The 6719-nt window shown below is 42.5% G+C and overlaps 1 protein-coding gene across 1 annotated transcript in view; it reads right to left on the reverse strand.

The window, feature by feature from the left end:
- Positions 1 to 1449: 1449 nt before the first annotated feature.
- otog (otogelin) overlaps positions 1450 to 6719 on the reverse strand; it is a 143549-nt gene continuing 138279 nt past the window's right edge. The window contains exon 52 of the mRNA XM_032520661.1: positions 1450 to 1530. The gene's annotated coding sequence lies outside the window, so the exon portion shown is untranslated. The remainder of the gene's footprint in view (positions 1531 to 6719) is intronic.

Consider the following 6719-nt stretch of genomic DNA (forward strand, 5'->3'; position numbering starts at 1 on the left):
TCCTACAGTAGGTATGCAGATGATATATCACTCTCCTACAGTAGGTATGCAGATGATATATCACTCTCCTACAGTAGGTATGCAGATGATCTATCACTCTCCTACAGTAGGTATGCAGATGAATATATCACTCTCACCAGTAGGTATGCGATGATATACACTCTCTACGTAGGTATGATGCAGCGATGATCTATCACTCTCCTACAGTAGGTATGCAGATGATATATCACTCTCCTACAGTAGGTATGCAGATGATATATCACTCTCCTACAGTAGGTATGCAGATGATCTATCACTCTCCTACAGTAGGTATGCAGATGATCTATCACTCTCCTACAGTAAGTATGCAGATGATATATCGCCACCTACAGTAGGTATGCAGATGATCTATCACTCTCCTACAGTAGGTATGCAGATGATCTATCACTCTCCTACAGTAGGTATGCAGATGATCTATCACTCTCCTACAGTAGGTATGCAGATGATCTATCACTCTCCTTAAGTAACATTCTTTACCTATGATTTAAAGTTACAATCTCAATTCAATTCAATTTTATTTATAGGATCAATTCATAACAAGAGTTATCTCAAGACACTTTACAGATATAGTGGGTCTAGACCGCACTCCAGAATTTACAAGGACCCAACAGTTCTAGTAGTTCTCTCCAGAGCAAGCAACAGTGGCGAGGAAAAACTTCCTTTTAGGCAGAAACCTCGGACAGACCCAGGCCCTTGGTAGGCGGCGTCTGACGGGCCGGTTGGGGTTAGTGGAAATAACAAAAATAGAAAAAATAGTAGTTTGTAGCAGTTCTTTGTAGTAGTTCATGGCATAGCAGGGCACTGTGCGGCATTACAAGGCCCAGCAGGACGTAGCAGGACGTAGCTGGGCACCGCAGAGTGTAGCAGATGAACATGGCACCGCTGAACGTGTAGCGGGACCATGGCGACAGCTGCTACCATGATTTTGGAGCCTCCCTGATCCGAGGGAACATGCTGGGGAAAAAAGAACATAAGGACTCCGGGGAAAAGATTTCCTTTTCGTTCTATTATGGCAACAACCGTAACTGCAGCTGCATTTTTGGATCTCACTTTTACTCGTTTTTGAAGTTTTGTCGCTCAGTACTTGTCGCTCTTTTCTTTGTTTGTTCGGCCATAGTAACGGTTTACTCGCAGCGCTGGCGGAAACCAGAAAAAAACAGCATGGGGCTTCACTCAGAAGAGGTTTGAAGAGCGAGTCTATTGGGTTAGCCCTGCCTACCCTCTCTGTTGGACCAACCACTGCTGGGTGATGGAAAACGGTCACTAACTGTGCAACTGTGCAATTGTACTGTGGTGTTGCTATTTTACTTAAGTAAAATATGTGAGTACTTTCTCTACTACTGTGTGGCGTGTTTAGAATTTTCTTTGGAAAGCGGAACCGGCATCACATCACAACAGGCGTGGAACATACCGGCCTGTTGCTACGACAGTCGTTCTTCCTGATCGTCATCCGCACCGTCACTTTCTGACACGACTTCCCGTCTTCTTTGCCTGTTCACACGACAAAAAAACACCCAGTTGGAACATCGTTCACATGAGATACGGAAAACAAAACATTGGACCTGCTGCACGTAGAGTCAAAACAAACACCAGGGAGGAGAGGAGGATGTCGGAAGAGAAAGAGGCTGTAGATCATGCGTGAGCTGTTTAGTGGATGGATGAGTTAGGTGAGGGGTGTAAATCACAGAGTCAGAAAGCAAAAAACAAAGGAGGAAGCTTCGCATTCAAGGAGCAAAGACTAATTAAGCTTCTTCCAAATGAGGGAAAAAACAAAGATATTCAAAAAATATGAAGGGATGATGAGATCAATTCATGCATTAATCGTGTACACACAATGGCGTCAAACAAATCTTTTCAATCATCTTTAGAAATGCGTCAATACATTTTTAAAGACAGTTTCCGTAAACATGCTCCGTCAACTTTTCTGCCATTTCAAAAATAAGAAAGAAAAACATACAAACTGAGCATCAACTTCAAGCTGCTATGTGTTGCATTTAGTCTTTCTCCACATTAAGATCACTGTTTTTGGTAACTCTTTTCACTATTTGAGTGGGACACACACACAGTGAAACACACTTTGCTCTCTCCAGCTGTTTTAGAGGAAGTTGTTTACATCACACTTGTATTTCCATATGGAATCTGTTATGGTTTCGGTTTTTTCTTTGTTCTGTTTTCTTACCCTTCTCCGTGTTCCCTCCCAGGGGCCTGTTGCACGAAAGTAGAATAAAGATATCCAGGATAAATGAAAAAGCGCAGCTTGACTTAGTGTGACCTGCTATCGCGGCTAATCGGTTGCACGTTTGCCGAGCCAGGATGAACAGTGGAGCTATGTCCAGACAGTGTAGAACCAGGATGAACAGTGGAGCTATGTCCAGCCAGGTGTAGATACGAGAACAGGTGAGCTGCCAGCCAGGTGTAGATAAAGAGAACAGTGGAGATATGTCAGCCAGGGGGAGTAACCAGGATGAAACAGGTGGAGCTATGTCAGCCAGGTGGAGATAACCAGGATGAACAGGTGGCGTATGTCCAGCCAGGTGGGATAACCAGGAGGAACAGGTGGAGCTTATGTCCAGCCAGGTGGAGATAACCAGGATGAACAGGTGGAGCTATGTCCAGCCAGTGGGATAACCAGGATGAACAGGTGGAGCTATGTCCAGCCGGGGAGATAACCGGAACAGGTGGAGCATGTCCAGCCAGGTGGAGATAACAGGATGAACAGGTGGAGCTATGTCCAGCCAGGTGGAGATAGCTGGGATAAGTGCACGTTCACGGCTTTCTCAAATAGACACGGTATCAATCCAGATTTACTGATGCAGAGATGAGAAGACGCATGTGCCAAATGTTCACACCAATGAGCAGCGAGCTTCTGATGGAAAATAACGAGGAGGGGAATGTGCAAAAAGGGAAATACAGCTGTTAACAAACAGAGAGAAAAAGCCCGACGTAGCGGACCCACTGAATGTGTGGGGTGTAAAAATAAGCCTTTGCCTCAAAAGAGTAGCAGGGGAACTAATGTTTCTCGGGAAATGGACCCTTCGGACTTTAGCTTAATTTCAAACCTTATTCACAACGTGAGAACAGTTTTACAACCACGCACCAATTCTATAAGATATATCTATTATTTTACAATTAATGTTCATACAGAACAATCAGAAAGGGACAACAACTAGAAAAAGAAGTAAATGACTTCAATACACGCTGTGAACATATGTAAAACAATATTCATGTTTTTTTTATTCTGACAGTGACCGCACCAAAAAAAAGATAAGAAGCATTGTGGTGTTCCCGGTGTGATGATGTAAACTACATACGTGCTGTATATAGACCACGTATTAGTCGGTGATGTGAGACTTATTGAGAAGGTTAGAAACTAATGTAAGCTATGATAAAAAACATTAGGCCCCCACTATAGAAGGTAACACAAACTACCTTCATTAGAGAAGGACAAGCAACAAGAAAATGAAATCCATAAGTGTAATGGTCTCTGACCGATCTGATTTTTATTATTATCATCTGGGAATATCGCTACATTAATATCGTTGCACTTAATCTCCGGAGCGCGTCATGTAACCTGAAGCTGAGACCACGGACGCTGCGCTGCTCATCTCTACTTTTACAGAGAGAGTGGACACTGACACAACTCGCAGGTCTGCCGGCAAGCAGCGGCCACCGGCCACCGGGCACAGGGCAGCGGCCACCGGGCAGCGGCCACCGGGCACAGGGCAGCGGCCACCGGGCAGCGGCCGCACGCCAGGCAGCCTCGACACACTACCGTCAGAAAAGTCCCACTCCGCATTTGGGTGCCAGTGCAACCATTTCTAACCATCTAAACAACTGTAGTAGAGTTTAAATCCAACTCGCGACAACAATAGTGACAAGTAGGCTAATGCATGTTAATAAAAATAAAGCAGAACACATGCAGAAGACTACGGAACAACTGTTAAACACGTTTATTTGGGATCAGACGGCAGCTGATTTGACACATGAGACTCCAGGATTAATCTTGGCCCGGCTGTTAGCCTGCTCTGGACCAGGCTAGCCGCAAAGAATAAATCTCCATGGTTACTTGGCTGGGTTTAATTCAATCTGGTTTCGTGCAACCGAGTCCAAGCTAAATTCATCCAGGATAACTTGAATATCCCGGCTTAATCCCTTATCCTAGTTTCGTGCAACAGGCCCCAGGTCTTGTGTTGTTGGTCCTGTCTTGTGTTCCCCTGAGTGTTGGCTTGTTCTGTTTCCTGTTTTTTTTTAAAGTCTGGTTTTTGTCTCGTCTTGCCTCTAGTTTTACTTCCTGTGTCTTCCCGCTCTTGTGATTACCTGATGTTCTTCACCTGCTTCCCTGCCCTCTTGTCACCTGCCTCTCGTTACCTTATTACCTTGTGTATTTAATGTCTGTGCTTCCCTTGTCTGTTGTCTCTTGTCTCTTGTCTCATCCTTTTGTCCAGTCATCGTGTATCCTAGTGCTGTGCGTCTTCCCACAGCGGTTTCCATGTTTGTCCCTGTTCCCGTGATCTGCGTATCCCCAGGAGTTTTCCCCTGCCTTCGTTCCTGTTTTTGTCTCGCCTTTTTTCCTGTTCCCTTTCTGGATTTTTGGATTTTTTGGGGGGTTTCTGTTTTGGATTTTTGGATGTGGCTTTTTCATTTTGCTCCTTGGACTGCTTGAAGCGTAAACCTTGTTCCCTGTGATCCCTTTGGACCTTTTCGGAATAAACTTGTGTTTAACTGCTCCCGCCTGCCTCCCTCTTCTCTGCCCTTGGGTCCATATTCCGCTACACCCATCACAAGAATCATTCATTTTAATACAAAAATCCTATTATAGTATTCCAGCTGTTCTATTTAATGTCCCCTTTCACTTGTTGACTAATGTGAGATAGTAGAGACCAACTCAAAAACAAATCAAAATACTATTTAAACATGACAAGTAAGCTAGAATAATGTCGCTTGTTAGCATAACTAAATAAAATGGAACCAGCTGTTTTCTTCAGATCTTCCTCAACCATACAGCCGGTACAATGTGACTTTCTTTTCTCATTATGACTTGTGGAAGCTTCTTATCTGGTTACAAGGAGCAATGGGGTGAGAATATAGCAAAGTGGGAGCAAAGTAGAAACATAAACTCAACATTAAAATTTATAGGTTATACTTTTGGTTCTATTATGGCGATTGATTAGATATTGTAAATGTTGAATTTTTCTCCATCAGTTTAGTATGGTGGCTGCTTCTAAATGCTAAAGGTACTTGCTAAATGCTAAAGGTACCCATCAGCCTGAGAGGCACAAACCCAATCGTCATTCATCAAATTGCCAATAAATGTGCAAGTCTTATCATAGAAATAAATTAAGCGAGAGGAAATGGTTTGGTGTTGCAGAATCAGAGTTTTAGAATTGTTCTAATCTCAACCCAGAATACCAAAGTGAACTTATTTAAAATATCTTGAGCTTCAGCTCTTCAAAAAAATAGAATTTTAAGCTTGATAATTGGATGTTTTTTAGCAAAATGCTACTTGGAAGTCGCAGTTGGAATTCTTTCCCAGGCTTTTTACAATTGAAAATGATGTTTTCTAAAACAGTTGTTCATCGTTTGTATATGATGATTAAACCAGGAGAGTTTTCATCCGAACCTCGAGTGATCCGCCGCTGTCCATGCTGGAGATTTTACTTCAAGAACTCTGGGAGCTCTCAATAACTCCTTCAAGTTTGCTCTACTGTTACTTTACTCTAGTGTTACAGTGTTTCTCAATACATACACAGACGGTCGTTGAAGTCAGGGTTTCTACAGGTTTCATCAAGTCAAATTTAAGACTTTAAGACCTTTTTCTAGTCTATATACACGACTTTCTGGGATTGCTCTGGTGCCGCCAGAAATTCCACCGGGTGTCCGTTACCTTCCGCTTTCTTTGTGTTGGTATTCAAAGATCTGGTGGATTTCTGAGGACTATGGTTACCTGGTCCTCAGATCTCTGCAGGGTAAATCCAGACAGCTAGCTAGACTGTCTGTCCAATCTGAGATTTCTGTTGCACGACCAAAACAACTTCCTTCCCGAGGCTATTTTGCAGAGGCGCCGTTGCTCTGCACGACTGCTAACGCCATCCATGATGATTGTGATTGGTCTAACCCTTGTGTTGTCCTCCCAGGTCAAACACTAACAAAAAATTGATATTTTTGTCCCTTTTCCAGACTTTTTTTGTTTTGTTTTCACTAACCCCACCTTACTACCACTAGTTTTACTACTTTTTCGGAAGTTATGGTCAATAACCCTCATTTATACAGAATTATACCTAATATTTGAGTTAAAGCTGACATTATGAATTGTTTTGAACTGAGTTTAGTCAGGAATGAAAGTGATCAATTGTATTTGCAAAGAGCGTTGCGAGGAATCCAATCCATTTTTTGTGGTAATTTGGTTAAAAAGAAACTCATATTTCAGATTTAGATATTTTTTAAAAATTTGACCCGACTACAACAGGAGGGTTAAAGAAATGCCAATAAACCAGAGCAAAGAGACAACCTTAAAAAATAAATTTAAAAAATCATAAATACATTTTTTATATCAGAGTCTGGAAACATTTTCTGAAGCATTTCCCAGAGTTCCTCATTTGTATTATAGGACTGGTTTCTAGATTGGCTGCAATATACGTTGCATGTTGGTCTCGTTTGTAGTTTAGTTGTAATGCAGCGGA

Source organism: Etheostoma spectabile, chromosome 1 (assembly GCF_008692095.1).
Source record: "Etheostoma spectabile isolate EspeVRDwgs_2016 chromosome 1, UIUC_Espe_1.0, whole genome shotgun sequence".
NCBI lineage: Eukaryota > Metazoa > Chordata > Actinopteri > Perciformes > Percidae > Etheostoma > Etheostoma spectabile.